The 13,725-nt window shown below is 39.7% G+C and overlaps 1 protein-coding gene across 4 annotated transcripts in view; it reads left to right on the plus strand.

Annotated features, from left to right (window-relative positions):
* LOC146499319 (plexin-B2-like) overlaps positions 1–13,725 on the plus strand; it is a 234,773-nt gene that overhangs the window by 58,650 nt on the left and 162,398 nt on the right. For all 4 annotated transcript variants that reach the window (XR_014870228.1, XM_085138090.1, XM_085138092.1 and 1 more), the window contains exon 2: positions 12,147–12,204. The gene's annotated coding sequence lies outside the window, so the exon portion shown is untranslated. The remainder of the gene's footprint in view (positions 1–12,146; positions 12,205–13,725) is intronic.

Here is a 13,725-nt window from a genome sequence, read left to right on the forward strand (position 1 = left end):
CCAGTCTGGGCCTCCGGACGGCTTTACAAAGTGAGAAAATTGCAGTGAAGTCATTAATAATTAAAGTTTTTCAATAAAGTGCACTACTATTTTATAAAAAAGTAAAAGACTTTCCGTGTTTAGTTATAGAGTGTCCAGCATGTGAAGGCTTGTGCCTTTAAAGAGCCACTGTTGCATTATATTGTGGGTGTAATGTCAGTAGAATGAGAAAATGTGGAAGAACTTAGATCTACTCTTAAAATTACAGGTATTTTTTTATAACCTCTCTCAGCTCTACATTAAAGAGGTTGAGAAGAAGAAAAAGGTTGTACTTCTTGACACACGATGGTTTTAATGGTTCAGCCCACTCAAAATCAAATTGGACTGTAGGTGGAGTTTAAAACTAAATGAGCTGAGACACGCTCTCTATGGGCGATCAGTAATTAAAGCACTGAAAAGTACTTTAGATATAAGTACTGGCTGGTTAATGCATTGCTTGCAGGCAGTCAAGCACAACTGCAGTTCCTCTCATGTCCACTCGAGGCTCTAAAAGCTTGTCAGTCCCAATAGGTTATGTTAAAATGTCCAACTTTACGTCCAATTTACATCCTGATATGAAATATGGTTAATTTCACCTGTCACAATGACTCTACAAGCAGTTGGTATTTTTATAACTCACTTGTTTAAGTGAGGCCTTAAGCTGTCTTTAATTGGGGATGTGGCTGCTGGCTACTGACTTGAGCCACTGTTCTGAGAAACCGTCCTACTTTGCCTACTCCTACCCGTATTATAATTTGATGGTGACTTCTGACTAAACCTAACCCTAATCCTCACCATAACCATAACAAATATTTACAATGGGTTAAAAACAATGAAGTAAATTAGGGTTTTGTGTTGTGCATATGCGCAGAAACAACAGGTTGGATGGTTTGTGAGGTAGGATAGATTTCCACAACACCATTGAATTCAACCCTTTAACCATGTTTAGGTTGTTATTTGCTCTTTTGAGCATTTTCAGTGTGATTTTATGTTTACCTTTGCAAACTGGGGTTCCGGAGGGTGGTTGTCACTGTCTGTGGCCTAAACAACACCTGTGTTGCTTGTATAAAGGCAACTTGAGATGGGATGCACTTGAGAGCTTAAAAAAAAAGGAAAAAAAAAAAAAAAGATCATTTCAGCACCATCTAGATTTTTGGGTGATTGCAAAAGCTGTCTGGACTGGTCTGAAATTAACCCATCTAACTAGTTTAGCAGCAGCTGAGTCGGTTATGTGTGGATATGATGGTGTTCAGACATTAGTAAGGCATACAGTGTATTTTCATCATGTTTCATCATTAATTGCACAGCATGATGCTGTTCTTACCTCAACCTGGCAGCCGCTCGCCTCCTTCCTGCTGTTCAGCGAGGCAGCGCCTGCGTGTGAGTCATTGAAGGGGGAAGACGGCTCGGCTGCACAGCTTTGAGCTCGCTGTACCGCCCTGCTCTCATAGCTCGCATTTCTCGGATAAAAACCGGCTAGCAAAACTGATTTACAAGACTCCTCTCCACTCGGTGTGTGTGTGTGTGTGTGTGTGTGTGTGTGTGTGTGTGTGTGTGTGTGTGTGTGTGTGTGTGTGTGTGTGTGTGTGGATTTAGAAGACTTAAAGTATAATAAACTATCGTGACAATCTCTGCGAGGAAAAGCACATCAACCTGTAAATCACATCACAGCATTCAGCACTTGTTCTCAATCTGTCATGCAGCTGCAGCAGCAGTGTGTTTACAGTACACTCATGCAGGTTTCATTTTGCACATGTTGAACCTAAATCTCTTTGTCTTCCTTGTCCTCTTGTGGTTTTTTGTTCAGCCTTTTTTTTATGTTTTCTCTGCACTTTCTGCGTCTCGTTGTGTGTACATGTTTACCTCACTCCTGTGTCTTGACACACTCATACTTATCTTCTCGCTTTTGCTGTCGGCACCAGTCATTTGATATGGTCTCAGTGTTATAGGGGAGGGAAATTCCAAGAAAGCAAGCGTTAACTCCCTTTATTGGATTTCCAGCCACCAGGGCCTTCCTTAATATCTATGCTATGAGTAACTTAACACCGAGCTGGAAAGTGTTCTTTACATTGGCACTGACTTTAAACCCAGAACCAGCAGTGATGTGAGTGTACATGGCAGAGGTTAAGTGTGCTTTCAACCACTACAGGACATTCAGCTTGACTTTTTTCTTTTGTTGACACATTTTCAAACACAAAATTTGTTCTGTTTTATCTTTGTTTTTGTCTCCACAAGCTTTAGAGGGAAATGGCTTCATCATTAAGTGCTAAAAGCAGCCTCTGTGTCTACCTTCGGGAGCAAAGTTCCTCCTGAAACTATCAGTTAGAAATAGTTCTTGTGTCAGCTGACAAAAATTAAAAACCATAACTACTATAATTAAATGTGGCCAGTCTCCTTTTCAGGGTCCCTTTCTTATGCACGTTTGAACAGATTCGAACAGACCTGTTAGGTGGAGATCACTTGGTGACAGTCCTGTTCTTAGTCCTGTGTAGTTGGACAGAATTTCTTGGTGCAATCAAGGGGAGGAGGGTGTGGTGTTCAGTTTTTCATCATCTGCTTTTTGCAGATGATGTGGTTCTGTTGGCTTCATTGAGCCTTGCTTGCACTGTGACTGTCTGCAGCCAAATGTGAAGTGGTTATGCTGTGAATGAGCTCCAAGTCTGAGGCCTTTGTTCTCAGTTGGACTCGGCTGGAGTTGCCCACTCCAGGTCACTGGTGAACTTTTGCCCATGTGGAGGAGTTTAAGTATCTTTTGGTGTTATTTATGAGTCAGGGGAGAATGGAGTGGGATTGGTGCAACATCTACAGTGATGTGGACGCTGTGCCAGTCTGTTGTGATGAAAAGAGCTCACCTTAAAAGGAAAGGTGTGGATTTACTGGTCAATCTACCCTCCAACTTTCATTTATGGTCACAAGCTTTGGGTAGTAACTGGAAGAATAAGACTGCAGATGCAAGAGTGGAAAATTAAATGATGTCTTGATTAATCCTTCTAGATATGAGGAGGAGTTGGATTTTTCTAAGTCAGGCACTTGGAGTAGAATGGCTACCTCTCCCCATCAAAAGGAGAAAGTTTTAGAGGTTTGGGCAACTTGGGTGCCTCCTGTATGTCTCCTAATGGATGAGTTTTGAGGGAGTCCTTCCGGGAGGAGGTCCCGGAGAAGATCAAGGCCATGCTAAGGAGATTACCTCCCTGCTGGCTTGGGAACGCCTCAGTGCCCCTCAGTAGAGCCAGAGGAGGTGGCCTGGAAGAGGAAAGTCTGGGATTCTCTTCTTAGAGTGCTGTGTGAATAATGAGTGATGGATGGATGGCAGAAAGAAAGTGGACAGATTTCCCAGGGAGCCAAATCTTGCTATTAGGAAAGGAATGGCCAAAAAAAACACCTTTTAGTTGTCGCAGACACGTAGTAAACTTATGTGTCTGTGGTCTCTGTGAGCATTGGAAAAAGCATTTGTATGCTCCTGATTCTATTCATGACCGGACCTTAGAGCAGTGTTCTTAAAAACTAAAAAATTCTCCCGCTGAAAGTTGCTAACGACCACAAAACGACCTAGCTGTCATCACACGATCCTGTAGATAAAAGCCAGGTCAGTATGACACAGACTTGATGCTGAGGATTGCAGTGAGCAGAACTTACTGGGAGGATGTTGAAAAGTAACGGCTGTACTGAAAAAGGTGCATGTGAAGAGGAGTTTTGAGAGGAGATGTGGTAAAATATGTTTTTATTTATTTTAATGGGCTGATTTCTGGAACTTTTTTCATCACGCCTTGCATAATTGAGTTCAGATGGGGTTTGAGGAGGGAACTCTATCCAGTTTTCTTGATGTTCTCCGTTGTCTATCTAACTTGATATTAAAGGCATATAAAGCAACACAACACCTTGAAATCTGTGCTGAAAATAGTGTGCAGACACCTCAAGCTGTTCTGTGGGGTTGGAAAGCCTGGGTATGATTTTTAAAAGGTGTACCAAGAAAGTGGATGAGACAAGTGTTGCCTTAAATACAATAAAAACAGTAAAGAGGTAATCATGCTGTCAACCCGTCCTCTGTTACAGAGTGTTTAACACTTGGTAGAACCTGGGACCATTTCGTGGCCTTTGCGTTTTTTAATTCCACGCCATTTCCACTGTGTTTAATGGAATATAGCCAAATTTTCAAACAGGTTTCTTTTTTTCATTTTATTTTAAAATTTCAGTCTGAGTTTCTTAAATGAGCTTAAATGGCTGAGCTAAAGGCATACATCCACTATCGAACCTCGTGGCCGATTTCTGTCCCTTTGAAACCCATTATAAACGCTATTTTTCATACCACCATTATTTTTACAACGGTTAATGTAATTGTCTCAGTTATGGTGCCATTTTGGAGTCCGGACCTTAAACTTGTAATTTTTTCATTTGTCCATCAGATGGCGCCCTTTTCTCATATTTCAAGCAATGAACGCACTTCAGCCAAAATTAAAGATTTTGAGCGTGTCGTTCTGCAACAAAAAGTGAAAGAATTGGTGTTGTGTGTCACTATCAGTGTTGAATAATGATGTTAGATAATAGTAACTGTGCTTTTTTAAAAATATAAAGGCCTTTATGTCTAAAAAAAGAAAAAAAGACACACAAACACACTTTTTCTTTCAAAAGTATTTTCTCTCAGACGGCCACACAGCAATGTAAACAAATTAAATAAAAGCAAGGACCAAAACCAAATTACTTAAATAAAATTAATTATTTTTTACCTTGAAATACAATTTTTTAAAACTGCTGCGGTTAAATCACCTATGACCCGGAAGTAGTTACTGACGGGAAGCCATTTGGTGCGTTTGTAAACAAACAAACATGTGTCCAGAGAGAGACACATGTGGGAGAGACGCGGTTTTTTTCCTCTTTTTATTTATTCAACGGTCACAAATCGGTTAGCGACACAACCACCTGCAAATTGTGAGCGAAGCGGAGATCCGAGGGAACCGTCACGGTGGAATTTCGAAAAACTTACGGACAATGGCGAGGCTGGCCGCCGTTATCGGCGCGCACAGGTAGCCATTTGGTGGCTACCTGTGCGCTACCAAATCTTTGGGATAAACACCCTGATCGCAGTCGGGACTACGAAAAATGCTGATCTTTTCGTGAGAAGTTAAACGTAAGTATTGTTACATTATTATTACGGAAAATTATTAATTTTTAAATGTTACGATGGCCGTGAAGTCCTTCCGATGGGATTTCTTTGTTTACTATGGATGTAAACAAATAAAAATCCTCTAGTTTTATTGTGGATCCTCTTGTTTTATTGTCTACGCAGCAAATTACTTCTAAACGTTGGTGATAAGGCTGCGCTTGTGATCTTGGGCACACGACCCAGACCCCGGCCGTCCGGCTGCCCGTATCCCGTGTAGTCTCCACGGTGGCGGGCGCGCAGCGCGGGTCTGGCCGCTACTCAACGTGGCCGCATAACAGAGAAGCGCCATTCGTGGGTGAAGCATAAGGAACTTTTTAACACATTAAATTGCGTGTTGTACACTACGTGTTGAACTGTGCATGTGACAAAAAATAATCTTGAATCTTACTATTCACATGTGCTATGTCGTGCCAAATTAGACAGCGCAGGTTTAGGCTGCGCGAAGAAGTGTCTTTGTTTCGCGAGAAGCAAAAAGAGTGAAAAATTAGTATCGTTACATTCAGTTTGGGGCTACGACAAAAAAAAAAATGTTTTCACGTGGTGTCGGACGTGTTGTGCTGGGGACACTGACACCAAGACCCAGACCCCATCTCCTGGCAGCGGGCAATGGTGCTGCTCGTGACGCGCAAAGGTGCACCTAGTGGACCGCTGGAGGTGTTGCAACGTCCCGCGGACACACAACTTTCTCTGATTCCCAGTAACATAAATGTTCATGTTCATCCTTCTAAAATAAATGTTTTTCTGATTCAAAGTGATCTTGTATTGTTATTTAGACAATTTCTATTTTATTTTAGAACAAAACAAGGTAATAAGCTTTTGGTGTATGCAAAAAATGATAAACCTGATATGGCACTATATGACATTTAGTGTGCTCCTGCACAAAAAATAATAATGGATCAAAATGAATGTTGGTGCCAATGTTTGGACCATCCAAAGGCCTAATTATAATAACAATCAAATATTACTTCAAATGTATTTTATGAAAAATATTTAAGTTTTTGGTTTTATTCTGTTAAAAAACAGGGCGCTCATGTACCCAAACTGGTATTTAAAGGGTTAAAACAATGAAAATATAATTAAAACTTGATATGGATATTTTAAGCAGAAGTAGTTTTAAAAGACTGACTCATTTAAAGTGGAAAAAAATATTGATATATAACCTTTTAGAGCACTTTTTGGGGCGGGACCATTTTTGGTCCCGAGGACCACGAAAGGATGGATTTTTTTTAAAATGTGCTCCTGCACAAAAAATAATAATTGATCAAAATGAATGTTGGTGCTAATGTTTGGACCATCTAAAGGCCTAATTATAATAACAATCAAATATTACTTCAAATGCATTTTATGAAAAATATTTAAGTTTTTATTTTTTTTCTGTTAAAAAACAGGGCGCTCATGTACCCAAACTGGGATTTAAAGGGTTAAAACAATGAAAATATAATTAAAACTTGATATGGATATTTTAAGTAGAAGTAGTTTTAAAAGACTGACTCATTTAAAGTGGAAAAAAATATTGATATATAACCTTTTAGAGCACTTTTTGGGGCGGGACCATTTTTGGTCCCGAGGACCACGAAAGGATGGATTTTTTTTAAAATGTGCTCCTGCACAAAAAATAATAATTGATCAAAATGAATGTTGGTGCTAATGTTTGGACCATCTAAAGGCCTAATTATAATAACAATCAAATATTACTTCAAATGCATTTTATGAAAAATATTTAAGTTTTTATTTTTTTTCTGTTAAAAAACAGGGCGCTCATGTACCCAAACTGGGATTTAAAGGGTTAAAACAATGAAAATATAATTAAAACTTGATATGGATATTTTAAGTAGAAGTAGTTTTAAAAGACTGACTCATTTAAAGTTGAAAAAAATATTGATATATAACCTTTTAGAGCACTTTTTGGGGCGGGACCATTTTTGGTCCCGAGGACCACTAAAGGATGGATTCTTTAAAATGTGCTCCTGCACAAAAAATAATAATGGATCAAAATGAATGTTGGTGCTAATGTTTGGACCATCTAAAGGCCTAATTATAATAACAATCAAATATTACTTTAAATGTATTTTATGGAAAATATAAATTTTTTTATTTTTTTCCCTGTTAAAAAACAGGGCGCTCATGTACCCAAACTGGTATTTAAAGGGTTAAAACAATGAAAATATAATTAAAACTTAATGTGGATATTTTAAGCAGAAGTAGTTTTAAAAGACTGACTAATTTAAAGTGGAAAAAAATATTGATATATAACATTTTTAAAGCACTTTTTGGGGCGGGACAATTTTTGGTCCCGAGGACAAACGAAAGGGTAGGACTTTGAAGTTCTACAGAGTGTTAATAAAAGAAAATGTCAGTGTTACTGTCTCATTGTGACAGATTATATCTTTGATTCAATTCTAAGTGGAAAAACTCAACTTCCACATATGTGTCTGTGTCTTTTCAGAAAATACATAGCGGTGTATATAAGACCGTCCCACTATGGAGAACAAGCGAGACACAGAAACATGAACACCCACTCCCTTTGAATAATAGACTGCTTAAGTCTCAAGGATGCTGTGCTGCAGTACAGAAGGTTGTATTTACCCCGTGGTACATGCAAGATCGATTGACAGAATGTTGAAGGAATGCAAAATATCCAATTGATTAAAAAGTGAAAGTGTTAAGATTCTTTTTCTGCTGCCAAATAACTGAGCTCCTCGCCTTACCTTAAAGCTCTCTCCACATTTATAGAGAAACATAGCTGACCGTTGGTTTTACACCAGTTATGCTGCCTCTAACATTGTTGAGCACGACAGGTTCCATGGTGGGTCAGTGATGGTCTGGAGAAGCATAACATTTGAGGGCAAAGACTTCTACACAGTTTACAACAACACTCTGACAGCCATCAGGTATCTGGGTGAAATCCTTGGACCCACTGTCAGACTGGTGCAGTGGGCCCTGGGTTCCTCCTAGTAGACGACAATGTGGTGAGATTATGTAAGTAGTTCCTGGAGGATGAAGGTAGTGATACCACTGACTGGCCCAATGCTCACCTGAACAAAATCCAATAGAACACCTCATCAACGTTATGTTTTGATCCATCCAACGCTGCCAGGTTGCACCTCACACTGTCCAGGAGTTCAGTGATGGTCCTGATCCAAGAGGAGATCCCCCAGGACACCATCCGTTATTTCATTAGGAGCTTGTATGCAAGCATGTGGGATCGTACAAACTACTATTACTGTTTTGAGTTGCTGCAGTGACGTTATGGCTCTGCTCTTTGGTTTTCAGGGTGGTTTTGAATTCAGCCCTCTGTAGGTTGATGATTTTCATTTCGGTCAAACAATGTGTCATTCTTTCATTCCTAACATGTAACCAAGTCCATATCAGTGCAGATATCCAGCATTATTGTATTCCTAGTAAGATCTGATGTGTTTACTATCTACTCATAAATTGGTCAACAGTAGCTTCAGCTCTCATTGAGACTTGTGTCGGCTGTGGTGTCGCTTTTGGCTTTTGAGGGAATCTGCTATCTTGTTCTTTCTTCTTTTTCTCAGTTTGTGGCCATAGATCAGGGCGAGGAAATGGGAGCTGTGACTTTTGACTTCTCCTTTCCCCTCTCATGAACAAAACCCCAATATGCTTTTCTCTAGTCTGCAAAGAGTCATGAAACCAGAGGCACCACATCACCTGCAAAATGCTAAATGCAACCTTGAGACTACAGATTCAGACGCACGTTGGCTTTGACTTGAAATTCGTTCCATAAAAAGTTATGAATCTGTAACAAAAGGAGCCCCCAGTGGAGTCCAGTATCCACCTGGAACTACTCTGACTTCTTGCTCACACTGCAGTTCAAATAAAAGCGATACAGGTAAACTGACGATAAGACAGAATTGGATTCAGGAACGCTTTGATTCAGCTTTCATTAAAGCACGTGTTTTTTCAAATTTGATCAAAGCAGCTTTTTATTTCATGCATGAAATGGGGAAAAGGTCCAGATCACCTCCAACATCAGAGTCCAGAGAGCGTTAAAATTATCTCCTGTCATGCATTATGAATGGACTGAGGATCAAGCAATAGAAAATATTAACTGACAGCTTTCTTATCTTTTTAAGTCGCTTTTTTCTTTGTCATTTTCAATGAAATCTTGCATTTCCTTTCAAATAAAGTTTAATTTAACTTCAGTTCTTTCCATTAAACAAATGTGATCACCAGCAGATATACTCCTAAAGAATCTGGCCTTTTTAGTCACCGTGCTCTATTGCAGAGGAACAAAACGAAAAAGGAAAGAAAATTAATCAGTAACTATTTTCTCTTTTCCGGCTCATGCGGTGTCAGGATTTTGCTTATTTGTCTTTTATGAAACCTTAAATTTAAATATCTTTAGCCTGAGACTAATGGCCTGGTGAATTTTATAAGGTAGTAATTAGAAGATGAATCCATAATGAAAATAATCACTGCTTTGACCTCCAGTTAGAGTTAACAGAATCATTCGTTTATATTTCAGCACTCAGCGCTCCACGGAGAGAAGGAAATGTTTGTAGAAAGATAACCAAAGTTATTAAAGTTTAGATGGAGAATTTCCAGCTGCATCGCCTGAACTGAGACACGCGCAAGCCGATTTCAGAAGGCCTCAAAATTTTCAATGACGCCTCACAAGAAGGATTAATAAGCAACGTATTTAACGAGGAATTCAGTCGTTAAACTGCCATCTTTCAGCTAAACAATGCAGCAAATTTGAGCAGGCCCTCTGGGTTTTTTCCTCCAGAACAAACAGCCAAGTCGGGCGTGTGAATGTTTGAGGAAATAACTTATCGCTGGGCTGCAGGTCAAACAGAGGCTAATCGTTTGACACTCGGCAGCTGGATGCATGTTTACCCAGCAGAGTTTGTATCGTGTGTATTTATAGGATCGGCACTAATCACCAGCAACAACTTCCCAGGGGTACACTCTGAGGAATATCAAAGCTAATACAAATGATCTTTTTTTATTTTTAAAAGAACTGAAAACACTTAACTGACTTAACTGAAATCGTAGCCGTTAACCACTACTTTTTAAGACCTGTAGATATTAATAGATGTTACCATGTCTTTGACTTGTTGCTTTGATTCATTGAAGTCTTCACACGCATCCAAAATCTTCTTTCAGACGCCGCCTTAATCACAAGGAGTCGCCACACTGGGTAGCTCCACATGTTTGATTTGGCGGATTGTTAAAAATGCTGATCATAAGCACGCTGCTCGCAGATGGACACCTGACAGGCACCTAAACTTCAGCGACACAGAGAAGCGTCACGTAATCCACTTCAAGGGAAGAGCCGATTATTGATGTCAGCATGTGCACACAAAACGTTTTACAGCATTTACAAATCATTCTCATCTCCAGGAATCAAACGGGCCACAGCGTGGCTCGGTTGTTGGCGCTGCTGCCTCACAGCGAGAAGGAGCAAGCCATATTTATTTATTTATGCGGTGCTTTTCCAAGACAAAGCACTTTACAAAACTGATCTAAGATGGTGCAAAATCTTTTCAAAAAGGGGACAGCGGATGAAAGAATATAAAAGAACAAAATGTACAAAATACAAAAATAACATTTACACTCATTGGAGGCAAAATACTACAGAACTAAGCGTGGAGTAAGTCCACAGACTCAGCAGACCTCAGAGGAGCAGGCGGAGCACTCCACAGCTCAGGTCTGGCAACAGGTTTCCTTTCTGAACCTAGGTGAACCTCTTCTGTTCTTCTAAAGATTTTCATTTCATGGCTAAGTAGAGGTTTAAAAATCCTCTCTGATGCCTCACAGATGTGCCACAGGTGTCCACACTGGGAGGCTGGAGGAGGGGTAGCGTTTGAGGAATCACTGATTCATCGGGAGCTGCTTTAGGAGCTTCATGTCCTGCATAAAACCACTTAGATTAGATTCAGTGAAAGATTGCGGTTTCGGTTAAAATGTGCCGTTTTTATAACGTTTATGCTGCACACATTGTCAGAAACTCTGTGTTTATTGGCACTGACACCAAAAAGCTTGTGCAGAAGAGAACTTGAGAAAACTGAACTGTTTGTCCATAGAAGGAAAAAACAGGTTCATCTTTATAACTCAAATCTTTGCTTTCTGAAGGACAGATTATCAGATGGAGTCTTTCCGTGGACTTTAATGTGTAGAGTTTCAGTTGTCTCGTCCATATTTTTCAGACATTTGGCTTACATGAACAGCTCTCTGTTGCCTTTGAGCTTTTAAATTGAGCTAATGGTGCATTTAATGCATTTTCTATGAGATTCATGTTAAGCGTTTTTTAAAAGTTCCCTTTGTGTGAAGTGCGGTGGAAATTCCTGCATGTTAAGAGCCGGGATTGGGGCGCCGTGTCATGAATGGCATGAAATCACTTTAATCAGGGGTAACTGTGAAGTACTGAAGACTGCATTAATCTGAGCTTGGTCACCCTGCCAGGCTGTGGAGTTAAGTGTTCTGACTCGTGGCTGATTGGTAGTGTAGGTGGTTGATTAGTTTGGTCCAGATCACATGGACTACTAAAGTCTGATTGAGCTGAGTCACAAAAAAGTTGGAGGCTGAGTGATTCCTGCATTAGGCGTAATTAGCATGTGTGTGTGTGTGTGTGTGTATATATGAGCAGCGTTGGTGTGTGGGGGTGTCGTCTCCTCTGAAGTTTACTTCCTGGCTGCTTCTTTCTCCTGTTTTTCAGCTGTTTCTGAGCATAATTAACCTTCTATCAAATGGCGGCGTAAACCTCATCGCTTCAATTTTGTTAATTTGTGTGTTTCAAGTCGAACTCCGTGGGAGAGTTAATTAGCGAGTTCAGATTTAAAGCTACGAGTGATTCGCCGGGCCGCGTTCACACAGCAGCAACGTTTTTGAATGTTCAAACCATCGAACCCAAAAATATGCATTTATGTTTGAAGCTTTGATCAATACGTTTACCAAGTATAACTAAAGGAAATAACAAACTCAACTCTTGTGTCTTTCGTAGGTGAGGAGAGAGAGGTTCTTCATGTCATCAGGGTTCAACAGGCTTCATCACTGAACAGGTAAGATTTGATCACCTCCACCCTAATCTTCCCTCTTTGCCTTCTAAGATCTCTAATCAGAGCTTCACTCAGGACATGCTTTCAGCTACCTGACGATGTTATTTCAATGACGACCTCAGTGGTAGACTTGTGATTGAAGGAAAATATTGATTTTTGTTTTTGATGATTTGGTGGTCTGCCTGCTTGAGAACTCAACTGAACCCCACCTGTTTGTTCATTCTGAGGGTGCTAGCAGTCTTTCATCTGGTTGCTTCATGTAGGTCCTCACATTTTCTATGATTTAAAACATCCGTATACCTCTGGGAGCACTGGGAGAAACATTTTAACATATTTTACTCTATTCAGAAGTGTTTGGATGCGAGCGTCAGTATAATTCAAATTTTATTTAAACAGCTTGAGTTCACAGCAACAGTTGTTCCAAGGTGCTTAATTTTCTTAGATAAAGACCCTGCAATATTAGATGGGGAACCCCAACAATTAGGCGTTCCCCTTTGAACATGCACTTAGTGACAGTGGAGAGGAAAAACTCCCTTCAAGCAGGAAGGGAGTTCCTGCAGAAATAGGCTTAAGGAGGGGCAAACATCTCGGAAACAAAAAAAGGACAAAAAACAAACTACTTGAAAGAGAAAACATGCACAGTATCATGTAAATGCCACAAGTAGAAGTCCTCAGTGCATTGTGGGAAGTCCCACAGCAATCTGAGCCTAAAGCAGCATTAAACTGTAAACTTCCCTTCTGTTATACTTATCAGTGCTTCTTATGTCCTGATTTGGAAAGCAGTGGTAAAATCAGCTGCAGAAAGGGGTCACCATTTTAATATACAAATTCATTTTAAACCTAAGTTTAAAACTTTTTTTCAAAGAAATCAAATTTTGGCTTTTGTAGCTTTTTAATACATCGGAGCAAACTATGACTCAGAACTGGTAAACGGATCAGTGATTGAGGGATTGTGAGACAGAAGATTAATCCCTGTGACTCTTATCTCCACCTGACCTTTTATGTGGTGCAAACAGCAGGTCAAACACTGGAGTTAACTCTGAATTAAGTTTCCTGTCAGCTGAACATTGATTTTGCCTTTTAGTTTTTTACACCGATGATAAAAACATGACTGACAGGTCAGAGCACAGTCATTGATCCGGCTGTAGTGGGCTTCACTGACACTGATGAAGACACAAACCATGAAAACTTAAAGGTGAACAGATCTTGTTGAGCGTCCTGTTGTCTGTTCATTGCTTGAAAAACTGCTTAAACACAATGCTGTGATACATTCACCAGTTTGCAAAGTGGTAAATAAAGATTCAGATTTCTTACTTAGGTGCATTTTAATGTTTACTTACTTCAGTAGCTTATAAGTCCAGAAGTTGTATAATGAGAATACATGCACTTTGAAACTCAAATAGCAATTATAGAAAATTATGTTTCTACTTTGCTTTTTATGTAATAATGCAACATATCTGTAAATTAATGACTGTAAAAGCTGACTTTTTAAAGCTGTAAAGTAATTTAAAGTAACGGTGTAGA

Source organism: Neolamprologus multifasciatus, chromosome 17 (genome assembly GCF_963576455.1).
Source record: "Neolamprologus multifasciatus chromosome 17, fNeoMul1.2, whole genome shotgun sequence".
In the NCBI taxonomy this organism is placed as follows: Eukaryota; Metazoa; Chordata; class Actinopteri; order Cichliformes; family Cichlidae; genus Neolamprologus; species Neolamprologus multifasciatus.